Raw genomic sequence first — 15,856 nt, 5'->3', positions numbered from 1 at the left:
GGAATAAGGAGCTGCTAGCAAGTAAATATTAAACTACCAAGAACCTACAACAACAAAAAAAAGTGATGGGGCGGATGGGTGATTTATATTAATTTCCTTTAGGGACAGAAGCTGCTATCTGTTACCTGCAAAGTGCGTGATCGAATTAGTCTACTTTTTGCCCGTATGAGAATTAAGGTGGTGAACAGTGAGCCGCTGTGTGCTGTTACATATAATATATGTAAAGACGAAAAGATGTTGAAATTCCAGGGTCCCGAATCAATAGAGTGTGTGTGCCTCACATTGCACACACTGTGACATGAGTAACACTATTCGTCTCATTCACTCTCCCTCGCCTTATTTTTCTCTCACGGGCCAATGTTTCATGCTTTCTTTCCTGCTATGTTTTGGAACATGTGTCTGTTTAACTATCTTTTGAAAAACTGCTTGGCTCGTGAGGATCGTGAGTGCTGCCTGCAGCCACGTGCTGCAAGCGCATCGGCCCTGTCTCTTCCTCCCCAAATCCCCCTCCTATGATCTAACCCACTGGGGTCGGAGCAGGGGAACTGCAGGGGTCTTTTTACCTTGTATGTGGTAGCAGGTGCAAAAGCCTACCAAACTACCATACTCCTATCTGGCACGTAGGTTACAAACCAATCACTGCAGCATACTCTCGACCTCCTTAGCTGTCCTCTTACAGGGAATGGAGGCTGTAATCTGAAAGTGTCATAGTTTGCCTGTGACATGATCTATTTAGACAAAGAGCCCTCAATGCTTGGGTACGTTGGAGGTACATTAAGAATGTTTAGACTGTTGTTCCCCCCCTATTGCTGCCCCTCAACCTCATTCCCAGCCCAAAATCCCTCTCGATGCCTTCACACGCCCATCCAGATTATTTTTCATTCTGACTACAGAAATGATTTTCAGGAGATCTCAGGGTCATAAGCCCACATTGACACTGGTTCAGTGTCACTACTAGGTGGAATCAATTCCTCCAGGACAGGCCCCTGCGGATAAAGAGCTGTGTCATTGCCCCTTTCACCTGCGGTGACCAGAACCTCCTTCAGCAGAGACCCTGTGTACAGGCATCTCACAGCGTCCACCTCTACCCCAAGTAATCCAGGGCTGGCCCGGCTCTTTTGACAGTTGGTGGAGTTGAGTGTCCTGCAAGATGATTACTTGTGGCTAGCATCAGAACTCTGCAGCAAAACCTGCACAGTCACCGTTCCATAGAGATGCATGTGCTGTCTGCACATGTGGGTGCCAGTGCCTAGGACGGTCTTTCAGAGAGATTTCTGCCTGTTGTGCTAAATGTTAATGGGTTGGTCAGTGCATGAACTAAGAGGTTTCATAATATCCCACTGAGTAACGTAACTTTCATTTCAACTAAAGCTGTCCATTATACATGTAGTTACCTGAAGGTGAAAGACCACAAAAAGTTAGAAAATATTTGTTTTTTTTAGCCACTACTTTGACCCCCCCCAGACTCTCTAACCCTGCCTCCCCCTTTTCATGCAGCATCACAGTTCCCATACTTTTTTTTTTTAATGCACTTCAACCACTGAGCAGACAGCTCGCAGGCTGTGCCTGATACCACTGCTGCACTCACACTGCCCTCTGAATACAGTATTCAGGACTTGCTGCCATGGGGTTTGGAGAGCAGGGCAGGAGAAGAGGTAGGCGGAGGGCCTCCTGTCATAGACTCCAGACTGAAAGAAGGGAGCAACGAGTCCCCTTATTTTAAAGAGAGAGTGGGACTGCCCCACCATTTTACCAACCACCATCCCTATGCCCTTCACACACACATACCCACCCAGCTCCCTACTCCCCAGTTACAGCCAGAGCTGCCGACTTTGAACCTTGGGGACCAGGTTCAAGTCTCAGCATTGCTAAACATCCTGTGATTCTGGGCAGATCACTTAATCTGCTCTGGCCTAAACAAAAATGCTCATGACCTTTTGTAATGTAACTGGTGCTCATGAAAAGCACTCCAATACCTTTGCAAAAATTAAATGCCCACACCAGGCTCACATGACAAGCATGGTGCTTTCCTTTCACAGATGAAGCAGATTCTGAAGCTTTCCCAGTTTTAAAGGTGAAAGGAAAGAATCCTGAACTCGGACTTTATACCACATGCAGTGCAAGAGCCTCAGTGTTTACGCCTGTGTCCTGGCTTGATAACCTAACGTGCATTTTTAAAGCACATGTTCACCCAGAAGGGTATCTTGGCACTGAATAACATTTGTTTATTGTTACCCAACTCAATGTTACTAATTTTATCGACCTCAGAAGGATGAAAGGCTAAGTGGAGCCAGCAGGATTTGAACCTGTGACCATAAGGTCAAACACAGAGCCTTACAGTGGACACATTAGTCCACTAAGCCACCAGCCCTGATGTGTCATGAGAGGAAAGTAAAATAAAGTAGTGGCGCTTTGGGTGTTTGTTCAGTTATTATTGGATCTAAATCTGCTGAAGAATAAACAAACTTCATTCACCAGATACCATTTGACTATCCAAGAGGTCAGGACAAAGTTTCCAACTCTACTGTGACTGAGCCTGGGCATCCTTGCTAGGTGTGACATGACATTTTGAGTGGTTGCAGTTACTCACTAGCCCCCGTCTCAATGATGCTCAGCTCTGCACTTCTAGATTTACTGTCTTTTCAAACTAACACTCCTTCCCTTCTCTGTGAGACCAACGCTTGCTTTCCAGCTGTGTGAGTATAAAGATATCACTGCTGCTACATGTCCTACAGATCTGAGAGACAAACTTGAACATCAGTTGGTGAGCTTCACTTTTTCATGTTAGGGTAGCTTACTCAGCTGCTGCCATTACTATATGCAAGAGAGAACCCTGTACTGCTACTGCCAGCGCTGCATATGCTCTTTGTGTGGGAGAAGAATGTAGAGATGTAGCGGTGAGTGCACAATAATATAAACACACCACACCTGACCAGAAGTGTAAAATAAGAGATTGATTTAACTGCCTATATTACTTCCTTTTGTGTATTTGTACTTAAGTATCCTTCCTCAGTGAGCCGTAGCACATCTGCTACTTGATTTTGCTGCCCCATGAACCGTTCATAAGCTCTGCCAAGAAGTGCAGCTATTCCCATTCACAAGTTTATCAGAGCATCACATCTGAGTATTTTTGAAGCTGGACAGCTATGAGTTCGCCCTATGATGGAGAACACCCTTTTATCCTATAGGTTCATATTTCGACAACGTCTTGTCTGTGCCAAAAACACTTCCAGAAATGTAGTAAATTATAAGTCTGCACTCTGCCTTTAGGTACTATTTGTCTTAACATGAAAATGTGTTACATGCAAATTAGTTGATAATTGGGTGCAGTGCACACTGACACATCTGCACGCATGCTGTACAGCCACCCTACAACAGTTGCATTTAAGAGTGCATGACCATGCATTGTATAATTGGACTTGCACTTGAAATATATATTGCAAAGTATGTTGCACTGCAGGTTCTCTTTGTGCAGACCTCCCTTAGTAATTTATGGAATAGGCGGGGCAAGCAGTTACCTTCCCAGGACAAGTAGATTGGTAAAACATTTTGTCCCTTGGCCAAGTAGATTTTGGAAAAATTTCCACACCCCTGAGTCCACGGTCCCTGCAGCACACAGCAGCGCAGGGGGGACGCAGCAGAGTCTTGGGTCCGGGGCAACCTTTCTATCCCTGGGTTGCGAAACAGGAGGCCAGCTCTTCTCAGGCCCTTGGAGATTCGGTTTAAGACACAGCACACAGCAAAGTCTTGTTCGGTCAAGTGGGTAGAGTCAGCACACAGCAAGACCCCTTCTCCTCCTCAGCTTCAGTTGTACAGCAGAACAGGTCAGCCCTTAGAGCACACAGCAAGGCAATCTTCCTTTAGTTCTTCAGCGGTCCGTCTTTCAGCAGAGGTTCCTCTTGATGGTAGAATCTAAAAATCTGTTGTCAGGGGTCCTTTACTTATACCCCTAAAAGTCTTTGAAGTCTTTGTGCAGGTGGGTCCTGAGCCCGGTCTGATCCAGTTCTGGGTGTTGCGGGAGCACTTTGTTTTCCTGGCTTCTGCTTTCTTTTCAGAGTGAGGGGCAGAGTCGTCAGCCGCCCAGCAGGAGGTGGAGCCAGTAGTGTGGCAGGCAGGTACAGCCCTATTCACTCCCAGGTGCTATCTCCTCCCTCCACTCTCCTTGCAAATGTCGCCATTCAGCAGAGGGCTGACTCAGCCAACCTCCTGGGGGATCCCCAGCCCCTGTCACTCTCAAGCCAGACCGTCAATCCACAAGCACGCCTAGGCACACAGAAGGGTCAGACAAGAGAACAGCTACTCTCTAAAAAGTACTATTCTCCAACTCAGGATTTAAAAACAACCTCTCCTAAAAGATGTGTTATTAAATGCTGAGCTCAGGGATATCAAACACTCATGTCTTATCTTGCTCCTATGAGAAGATAGGCGGATAGCCATTGGCACCAGCCTCCCCCATGTTAGCCTATGGAGCAAGATAACCTTGCAGCAGTGAACACACAAAATGGCCGTTGTTCACTACCAGAACATGTTACCTGCACTAGTACATGCTCTACCTTTTACATACACTGCACCCTGCCCAGGGGGGTACCTTGGGCCTTCCATTGGGATGACTGACGTGTATAAAAAGGGAAGGGTTAGGCCCGGCCAGTGTGGACACTGGCCAGGAGGACATGGCAGTCCGGGGACTGCAAGCAGGCCTGCGGCGGCAGGCCTGAGACACCATTTTAGGGCTACTCATGTGGGTGGCGCAATCAGCGCTGCAGGCCCACTCGTAGCATCTGTCATCACCAGCCCTGGCACACACAGTGCACTTTACTAGGGACTTCATGGTGATACAGATATGCCAATCAGGTATATCCAATCAATATGATATTTTACACAGGGAGCACTTACACTCTGGCACTGATTAGCAGTGGCAGAGTGTCCAAAGCATCTAAACCAGCAAAAACGAAATCCAGCACAGCATCAAAAATCCAGGTAGCAGAGGCAAAAGATAGGGGACAAACTCACGCCAAGGATGTCAGGTCTAACAGTATTTATTTTATTTTATTTTATTTTAGGGTTTATAAAGCGCGTAGCTACCCGGGGGCGTCCCAGCGCTGATACTCAACCTGCCGAAACCAGGAGGGGGATTGAGGGGGGATGGTCATAGTGTCAGGATAAAGAGAAGACGACGTTTAGGGGAATAACCAAGTCTACAAGTCTGTAGCTTTGTAAAAAAAAAAAATATATATTTATTCACTTTCCATGTGTTTAAAAAAAATCAACCAAGAAAACATCCAGCCAACTCGTTTCTAAGTGCCTCCCCTGGCGTACTGGTGGTCTTCAGAAATGTACTCCTGTGATGAATTGGGACATAAAGGTCTAAAGTCAGAAGTTAAAATCTTTGACCAGGACAAACATGGTTAGAAATCCAGTGGCGTCAAATTGTGCCTTGGTCCTGTTCTAACTTGACCATTGACTATCATTGACATTTTGTGCTTCCTGGAGATATTTCTATACAAAACATTAAGCATTTCATAACTCTGGTTCCCCTTATTAGATTTTTGTTATTTTGGTGTTATTTTGTTTATTTAACTGTATTCTCTTTTTGTAATTCATTTTTTTTTATTGTTTTGTGTTTCAACTTTATTACTGCTTTAGTACAGCATAAATACTTTAGACTTTGCCTCTAAGTTAAGCCTGTCTGCTCTGAGCCATAGCTACCAGGGTGTTGAGCTCAGTTTAATTTAGTGGCTTTAAGGGTTCACCCTGACAAGGAATGGGAGTATAACTTGAGGTGGGTACTTACACCCTCAACTAACAATCCAACTTCTTACATAGGAGATTCCCAAATTACACGGGAGAGCCCTGCAATATGTGAATGACACTTGGGGCAGCTACCCAGGCACAAACCTTCTTTCCACTCTCACTGGTGTGAAATACACAGCAAAATTGTTTAAATTTAAAACTACTATTCCTGATACTTTAGTCACATATTCAATGGATCTTACTTGAGTTGTGTCAGTTATGTCGTTATCTAAAGTTTCCTCCTATTGTGTCTTCAAGCCATCAATGGATGTACCCAGTGTCTCCATTATCTGCGAGTATAGGTACGCCACTATCTGGTTCCCCTTTCCACATGTGTCTACATTTTACTACTAAATATCAAGACTAAAAATAATGTGGTACAAGCATATCATGGACAAAATATTGAAGACAAAAGTATCGAAAAGTAATGCTTATGGAAGAAGTATAGGTTTACTATTCCTAACTTGACATCTATGTACCTTGATGATATATATATATATATTGTCAAGGTACATAGTTGTTGATTTAGGTATAGATAATCTGTACTTACTCACCATTCAATATTTTGGATTCAGTATTTAGTCCTCGTTATTTGCCTCTTTCGATATTCTGGCTTCAATATTAAGGGTGTACACCATGTGACTATTGTCCGTCATACATTGTCACCAGGAAGCTCTGCATTGGTTGTTTCCCAAATGACTTTAACTTCATGGCTTATTCCCCTGAAGGTAACACATTTCTCCAATGGAATTTTAAATCTCTCCTGCACTTCCTCAAAATCCTACATCATCTTATCAGAGAACAAGTCTCCCACTATTTCAAAGGGCAGACACTCCCACAATTCTTAGACCACCTTTATTTGGTGCTTAGATCACTGCATCTGACATTTAAATAGGATCTCAGGGGCATACTCTAGGACCCTTCCTTTTATTTTAGTGTAGCTCCTCAAACAATGCCTCATGACCATCAAGAATTTGGTTGTGGCTCTTGCTCAATGTTCTTCACCTAACACAATTCACATAGTGTGCTCGATGCCACCAAAGCTTTCACTAATTATGCCTAAAGCGAACAACACAACAGGGGTGACAGTAGGCACTGTTGTCTCATACTTCTCTTAATCTTACACTCCCCGGGGTAGGGCAAACTGGTTCACATCCTGGCCATGATTTCTGGATATAGCCGCTTAATCTATCCCACCACGGTTGGACTGAATCCCTTCATCAATAGCATAAAAAGTCCACTCCATGGAGTTGAAGGCCTTTTCTATGTCTAATCTGGCTATTGGAGCTCTTTGACGGTCCATGAAATTAGATTTGTAGGTTTGGAAATGTGCTCCATCCCAGTATGAAGTCAGTTGATCTGGGTGATCTTGGTGTATCATGGTCAGAAGCATGGGGAGAAGTCGAGTGCCCAATATTTTGGTCTGGACTTTAGCAGTTCAGTAGGACTTAGCAGAACTTAAGCACTTTTAAAATTACCGTGAAAACCTATCATAAATTAATAAGGGAGGTAAAAAAGACCTATTTTACTACTCAAGTGGAGCTTGCCAATTTGACCCTAAGAAGATCTTTCAGATCTCCAAGTCCATTTTACATCCTAAGCCTAGCCAAGAAATATTCTTCTGTCACAATCCCTTTGTGACAGGCTGTCAAAATCTTTGGAAGAAAGAATTGTAACAATTCAAAAGGGGTTTGGGGCTTTTTGCCTCCAACTGAGTCATCATCAAGGTGTTTGGTCAGGCTGTTCTGCTCACTAACTCCTCTCTAGCAGCCTTTCAGCCTATTTCATTGCTGCAATCACAGCATGCTATTCTCTCCTTCAAATCAGGCTCTCCTCTTGATCTACCTGTTCGCTTATCATCATTTCAATCCGATCAATAATCACATCTTAAATACCTCACTTTCTCTACCTATGGTTCCAGAAAGTTGGAAACCGGCAGTCATTAAACCTCCCTTTCGATTCTGGCCAATTATAGGCCCATCTCTCTCTTTTCCGTATTAATCAAAATCTTTATTTAAAATGGTTAGTGATCAATTGACTACTTTTTTGGAAAACTCCAAGGCTTTTCACCCTTGTCAATCCGGCTTCAGGCCCAGACACTCTGCGGAATCAGCCTTGCTGGAGGTTTCCGATACAATAAAAATGGCGCTGGGCAATGGCCATAATGCTTCCCTGATCCTTCTGGACTTATCAGCGGCATTTGATAGCATTTCACACTCAGTACTCCTTCAGCTGCTTTTTGAAATCAGTATCACTGGTAAGGCTTGGTTCTGGTTCAAATACTTTCTTGCTGAGCGGAGGCAAGTGGTATCTATTGGGCAGTTCAGAAGAGCAATTTCTTAACATTTGGTGTACCACAGGGCTCTTCCATCAGCCCCTCTCTTTAATATTTACATGGCCCCTCTGGTATCGCTGATCAGCTCATTTGGTATCTCGACTACCTCCTGCGCTGATGACACCCAATTGATTCTGTCTTTGGACATAAATTCTTTTGAGTCTGAACAAAACTTTAAGAATTGTTTTACTGACATTATTTGATAGATGGAAAATAACCATCTTAAGTGCAACAACAACAAAACAGAAATACTCCTGTTCGGGGAGCACAACATGTTCTCCCCCACCATCTGTTGGCCGGACTCTGTGCCCTCTCTGCCACGTCCAATGAGGTGGCCATAAATCTAGGTGTAAAATGTAATAATGCTCTGTACTTTTGGCCAAAAGTGTTGTCAGTTACGAGCACTTGTGTGTCCCTGATTAAATCTAGAAAAAAATGATTTAATTTTCTCCCTTTAGCCGTAAGGAAAATGGTGGCATTTGCACTCATAATCTCTTGGCTTGATTACTGTAACAGCCTTATGTAGGCAGTTCTAAGCAACTGCTTCACAGGCTGCAGGTTGTCCTAAATTTGTCCGCTAGACTCATGCTCAGACTTCCCAGACATAGTTCTGAGCCCAAAGCACTCAAAGAGTTGCATTGACTGCCATACATAAGAGGGTACTTTTTAAATCGCTGGTGATGGTTTTCAGGTCCTGTCATAATCCTGGCCCCAAATATTTATCTGATTGGTTTTGCTATTTTAGGACACAGATGACCCTCAGACCTTCAAATGCTAACTTTTTAAAACCTCCTATATTCCGGCTTAAATTTACAGGAGGCAAATTGTTGGTGACCTTGGGATCTAAAGTTTGGACCCAACTTCTGGGTTCTTTTCAGTTGATGTAGAATGAGCCAATTTTAAGAAGAACCTGAAAACTTGGTTGGTCTCAGCCCTAGATGCATTGTATCACTGCTTAATTTAACTTGCTGTGTAAGGTCCTTTGTTCCGTTCCATCTGATTTGTTTCCCCCCCCCCCCTATTGGCTTTCCTGATTGATTTACTTTGCATTGGTTCATTTTATGAATAGTGTTTGAGTTAATGCCAGGATACTCGGTCTGAGCAACTATGCGCTTTACGAGTACTATTTTCATTCACTCATTCTTAATCTGAATTAGGCAAAGAGAGTGGCGGTACAATTCCTTATCTAGAGGGTCATTGCTCTGCTTGGGAAGAACCATTTTAATGCTTCTCTTAAACTTTTGAGCATATCCTCTTGTCTCTGCTATTATTAAATTGCCCCACTAATCGTCTGCACATATGGGCTGCATATAGCTCAAAGAAGAAATTTGCCAGGCTGTCTAAGCCTGGTAATTTCTTTCTGCTCCTTGAACGTATGAGTTATTAAACTTCCTACACTGTTATTGACTGTTCAAGTGCTTCTCCCCACTCATTAGAGAGAGGATTAAAGGAAAGTAGTATAATAACTGTTGAAAAGTATTTTAATGGTCAATTGCAAAGCTGTTGTGCACCATGCCGGAATATATTTCTGGCGTCACACTGAGGAAGTGACTCAGGCAATTTTTACAGTAGTAAAACACATACATAGTCAAAGTCAAACAGCTTAATTCGATTGCTATTTCATACAATCATAAAAACACTTAAATACATACATATTATTGCACAAAGTAATAATTTAAAAAACATATTGTGTATCAACTGTTCATTTAGACAATCATAAAAGCGCATAAAAACAGACATGTTATTACACAAAATATCAATTAAACACAATATATATAAAAATCAGAATTGCAGTTAATGTGCCATATGCGGCTAATTGACCTTTTACTTTAATATATTCCAAACCTTTATTCGATATCTAACAAATATCATAAAGGTACAAAAAAGACAAAACATGCCCACATTCAATTCAGTGCATTTACAGATTAAAACATTTTCATTAAATACATTCAGCCCTTTTTGATCCAAACTGCTCTCTAGTGTTTCTTAATCTAAAAGCAACCCTTAAGAACTTTATTATACATACAAGGGCCAGTGGGTTCTCAGCCCTTTGTAGATATAATAAGGCAACCTTGACTTGTCTGAACTTGCCGTTTTTTAATATTCTTACTAGGAAGCGACGCCTAGGAAAAGAATAAAAAGGGCTTAATAAAACAAAATGAAGGGTATCCTGCGGAGATTTATTATCGCAGCCGCAGGTACCCTTCTGCTCAACTGTAGCGGTAAAACCAGAGGGGTCCGCCAATGAGTGATGTATAAGGTTGAGCCTAAAATGAGTAAATAGAAACCTATTTTGTGCATTGTGCATAAGAGTAAGGTATGGTTCCATGCCATCTACTGTCTTTACCATACTGTAAGCGCAAACTGTGGGCTTTCTACCTTCAATGTAGGCTCTACACTCAACAGCCTTTGCCAGGAGCAAACTCTTGATTCTATTCTTGTCTTGGGAAATAATTGTGGTCGGGTTGGTGAAAAGATCCATGCATCCTATTCCCTCCAGAGAGGATTAAATCTAACTGCAGTTTAGTAATCTTAAATCAGGGCAGTCTCCGGGGTCGCGACCTCAGCCTAGAGCTGCTGAGAATGTGATTCGAAGATGTCATTGATTTCGCTTTAAGTTTAAACTATACTACCTTTGTCGTTATGTATGGCGTTCAATTCTGTTCAACTGTGCTCACTTCACAGTAGCATTGCCAACAGAGACCCAGATGTTCCCTTCAGCATGTGACCTGTTCATGAAGGATTTATAGTCAAAGTCTCTCAGTTGCACCTTTGATGCTGCCCAAATCTCGCATTTCTTGGCAATCTCTATGTCCTGGTTTCCATCTTAGACACTCAACATTTCTAGTTTCCCCATCTCCGTCTGGAGAGTATTAAGTTTCTTGATCATTTGGCTCACTCACTTGGATTAACCCCTTTGGATATTGTTGATGAATTCCCTCCTCAGTAACACCATAAATGCTTTACACTGAGTCTTTATGTCACCCACCACATTCTCATTTTCTTTAAAATATTTGTCTGTAACTTCGCCTATTGCCCCTCTAAATACTACTTCTTGTAACCACGTAGCCAACAGTCTTCAGGAAGATATATGTGCTACAGGCCTATCTCATTTCACTGTTGAGAGCAGTGGGTTTCGATCAGAGAGGGTTGTGCAAAGCTATTCTGCTGCATGTACTAGTGACTTGGAATGTAATGAGTAAGCTGTTTATCTGAAGTGAATGCACAAGGGAGTAGAATGAGAATACCCTGGTCCTGGGTTTAGCGCCTTCCAAATATTTCTCAACCTGCAAATTGGCTGCTTGCTGTACCGACCTCTTTACATGAATGGCGCACATTTGAAGCGGCCTCCCTATGTGCTGTGGGGCATGCCTCCTTCTGCATGCTTGAGTAAAACCTGATATAATCACTCAATCAGTGATACACTGCTAGAGTATGAACACACAAGTGTAACTAGAGCTCCATTTAATACATTCTCAGCTATTACATAATGCCCTTTCTGGGGCAACTTTTCTGTCATGCCAAGGTCCCCCATGTTTACTCAAAATCAATACTTTGTATACATATGACAAGCCTCTATGGTATAGATCGTCCATTTCAATATATTCTTCATTTTACATAGCCGTTTTGTGATATATGGGTTTCCTTTTGGAGGTTTTACGTTTTCCCCTCTCCTCATGTATGCGTGCAATTTACTCTGCTTTGCTGCACTAGTACTCTACATCAAACACTAAAATCCAGTTTTCAGCAGGCCCTGGATACATAAGCTAAAATGAAACAGACGTCTAATAGGACAAAGCAGGGTCCTTTAGTAACCATACACAGGATATACACAATAATTGTGATCTGCTCCTGTTTGCCTGTTTGATCGCTTTCACAGGTGCAAACGTTTAACACGTGCCTCAGACAGGCAGGAGTTGACACTCACTGCTGACTGCTGTGCCAACAGGAGTTGCAGCAGCCACCACCCTGAATATGCAGCCGAGCTCAGATGGGCCCCCCCAGCCCATTCAGGTCAGCAGGTCAATAAAGGTGATCTATTGTGTGGCTACTGGAAGGAATTTTACACCTAATTAGAGCCAGGGTAACATCTGCAGACTAATGCTAATTCACCTAGAGTGGCTCGGGCAAGTACATATACCTTTTCTAAAAGTTATATTTCCTAAATAGTAAGAACAGAACAGACGTCACCAATGAATTGGATTGTTAAAAGCAGGAAAGGTTCTTGAACATTTTTGTGGCTGTTTACTACTGGGTAGAGGGGAAATAGTGATGTAGCATGCTTTACCAGTATTTCCAATGGGAACCTCTAACCCCAATACGGTGAAAATAGTTGTTGGTGATTTACTCACTGTAGGTGCATGCTAACATTAATATAGGCAAGCACCATTTCTAGGCACTTTGCATCCTACTTTATGGGCACTAAGGTAATTTTCTGATATGACTGATTTAGCATTTAAAAGTAGATTGTTAAGCCTGTGGGAGGCCTGTGTCATGTTTTCACGGTCATAACATGGATGTCACAAGATAGTGCTTCATGCATGTAAATTATTACATGCCATAGATGCAGTTTTTTATAACGTAGACAAGGGCCTGTTAGTAAAATTAAATATGCCAAATGGGGTTTTAAGCCAATTTCGACCTTTTTAGGGGTGAGAGCACATACATTGGGCACTGGGTAGTAGTGTCCAAGTGTTAGAGTTCAGAATTGCCTGTATGTGAGTCCCAAAAAATGAAGATCCGGGGTAACTACCCAAAAAGGAGTCAATTAGCAACTTTCTCCTTCCACTGCCTTCACACTGGCTCCATACCAGCATGTAGGTGGGGAAAAGTCAGAATGGTCCATTGCTTCATAGCTTGATTTTGTAGATACATAGATATAAGGGAGAGCAACTGCAGCTGTTGCAGCCCTGCTCTGTGCATTCGAAAGACAGCTGTGCACATGTAATGGCTGTTGTGTTGTGAGGTGCGGCTCTATGTGCTATTTCTTCTTGCCATACTGTTTTGTGCATGCGACGGAAGCAGAGGGGTCCAAGCATAGGTGTGCCATGTTTATTTTGTATGTCTCCCTTGCAATGTCACTGAAGCTTAGTGGGCTTCCAATGCCAGAGGGAATGAGCTTAACAAAGAGCACCAGCCGTTCTCTTGCACCGGTGAGCATCATAGTTGCAGCCAACATCAGCGAAACAGGCAGAGTTCTAGCGCATGCCTTCACCCCGGGGGTCCTTGGCGCTATTCTCAGGTAATGGGTGTTTATAGCAGGGCCAATGATGACGCATGAAGGCAGTAGACTATGAATGTATATTTGCATCATTTCCTTGAATGATTTTCTATTGAATTGTTTTGGCGGCCTCTTATTAGCAATGTAACCAATGTATTGCACGCCTTGTTAAAAATCCCTGCAAGCCACCTACAATGAAGGTTCCACCAAAATACACACTTTCTGGTGGTCAATGTCCTACTTGAAGTGCAGGGGACTGGCTGTGACAGAGGCTTTTATTGTATTTTGAAATGTAAGAACCGGCATCACAGGTTTTGCCCTTTCGAACTATCTGAGAGATACTCTGGACTAAGGGTCTAATTTTAAGTTTGGCCGCTCTATGGCTAAGACAGTTTAGTCATCCCAGTTGTAGCGGGTGTGCCAAATTTCTGCAGTCATTTGTCTCCCTTAAGACGGCAGCCTCTCCCTCCCTAGTGGGAACTCTTTGAGAGAATGAAAACAGGCAAAGCAGGTGTACATGGTATAGCAGACCAGCCCTAAGATATGTAAATTTCGAATAAAGAAAAGGTCCTTTTTCGAAAAATAAATACTTCTTATTCCTTGAGCTAGTGTCAGTAGGAGAGGTTTCTAGAGAGCCTGGCTTAATTAGGGTGGCCACTCTGATGCCATTTCAACACTTGGTATGACATACAATAAATCTAAGCACAATCATTGAATAGATGATTGGGATCAAATACAACAAGCATTTGCAATGCAATAGGTCTCACATTTATAAGACTTCCAGCTATTGGCATTGTAAAATTACAATGCCTTTTATTTATGTTTTGGTTTTAAAACAAATAAAAGACATTGTCATTTACAATGTCAGTAGCATAAACTCGCATAAAAGCAGTGTGTGGAGTGCAGCAGTGTGCGGCGTGCAGCAGTGTGCGGCGTGCAGCAGTTTGAGGCGTGCAGCAGTGTGAGGCGTGCGGCAGTGTGCGGCGTGCAGCAGTGTGCGGCGTGCAGCAGTGTGTGGACAGTGTGCAGCGTGCAGCAGTGTGCGGCATGCAGCAGTGAATGAATGAATGAGTATTTATTGCTGGTTACTTAAAACCATAACATAAAACTTTAGCATAAAACAGAAAATATCAGCTAATAAAAGAAGACAATAGCTAAAAGTCCATGGGCATCAGGCAGGCTTGCAGTTGACTGAGGCTCCAAGTGGTGGAGTCGTCAGCAGGGTTCGAGTCTGTTGCATGAATTTGCCAAACGAGGCCATATCTTTTACTGTGTTCAATGTGTATAATTTATGAATCGCCTCCTTGGCTGTGCGGGTACCCAGTTGTAATAAAATTGGCCGTAGATAGAAACTGCAGGCTGTGCGCAAGACGGGGCAGCAAAATAGGAGGTGAGCCAGTGACTCGTGTTTGTAATCGCAGAGCCGGCAGCCCTTGCTCATCAATGTTCTCAGTTTAGTGTTATATATTTCTTGAAGTGGCAGATGGTGTAATCTGGATGCTAAGATCCTGAGTAAGGCTGCTCTGCCCACGGCCTGCGTAAGGTGAGGTTTAGAGTTGAACCCTTTTTGTGGCAAGGTTTGGCTTTCGTGCAGGCCTTTTTTATCCAATAGATCCAGATCTAAGGCGCGAGAGTGAATACGAACTTGTTTTTTGAGTGTGCACTTGATGGCGGAGTACTTAATGATCTTGGGGTTCCAGGACTCCAGGGCGAGTTTAAGCTGGTCTGCTCCGGCTGCGAGTGCAGTTGACCATGGGTTCCCAGGTACACAGAAAATGTGTTTTAAAACCGCCTTCATAGATTTCTCTTGGGCCGCTGTTGTGAGAAAATAGTATTTACACAGAAAGGCCAGCTCTTCCAGTAGTTGGTGGTTCAAAGAGAATTCTAAGCGCACTAATGTGTTGCGGGTGCACGCAGGTAGATGGAACAGCCTTTTGTGGGCACTGCAATGTATTTTTTCCAGTTCTTTCGATAGTTTTCCGGGGAATGCTAGTTGGGCGTAGGTTAGGGCGGGCATTAGTTTTGCACGTAAAACTCTCCGGACGGCCGTCGTGGTTGGGCTGTGCAAGGTGGCTTGTAGTTTGCAAAGAGCATAAATAATGCATTTCCCTTTCGTTTGGATTTTGTGCAATTGAGCAGACGGCCGCCCTGATTCTGTGAGCCAGACGCCCAAGTAGTTATATTTTTGTGCACTTTCCAATGTCAACTGGCCGAGGCTCCATCTAGCTAATTTCTTTTTTGGATAATGGCCGAAGATGACAACTTTGGATTTAGTTTGGTTGGCCACCAGCTTGTGGGCCACGTTGTAGGTTGCCAAAGCCGACAGGGCTTTTTGTAGACCTATTTTGGTATGGTCTAGGAGTACCAAGTCGTCAGCGTATTGAATAAGCTGTATCTTTGTGTCCCCGATCCTTGGCGTAGCCAGTGCTGCTCCTGTCAAGGCTTGGCCCATATCAGCGGTATACAGGTTGAACAAGAGCGGAGCAAGCACGCACCCTTGTTTTAGACCC

At 43.3% G+C, this 15,856-nt stretch overlaps 1 protein-coding gene across 4 annotated transcripts in view; it reads left to right on the top strand.

The window, feature by feature from the left end:
* Positions 1 to 15,856, top strand: part of SLC7A2 (solute carrier family 7 member 2) — a 445,257-nt gene that overhangs the window by 30,504 nt on the left and 398,897 nt on the right. The window contains exon 1 of one of the 4 annotated variants that reach the window (XM_085642007.1): positions 13,236 to 13,367. The exons of the other annotated variants lie outside the window; for them this stretch is intronic. The gene's annotated coding sequence lies outside the window, so the exon portion shown is untranslated. Of the gene's footprint in view, positions 1 to 13,235; positions 13,368 to 15,856 lie in introns of those variants that run through there. 4 annotated transcript variants of the gene reach the window in all.

Source organism: Triturus cristatus, chromosome 2_2 (genome assembly GCF_964204655.1).
Source record: "Triturus cristatus chromosome 2_2, aTriCri1.1, whole genome shotgun sequence".
NCBI classification, from domain to species: domain Eukaryota; kingdom Metazoa; phylum Chordata; class Amphibia; order Caudata; family Salamandridae; genus Triturus; species Triturus cristatus.
This window is presented reverse-complemented; position numbering and strand designations above follow the sequence as displayed.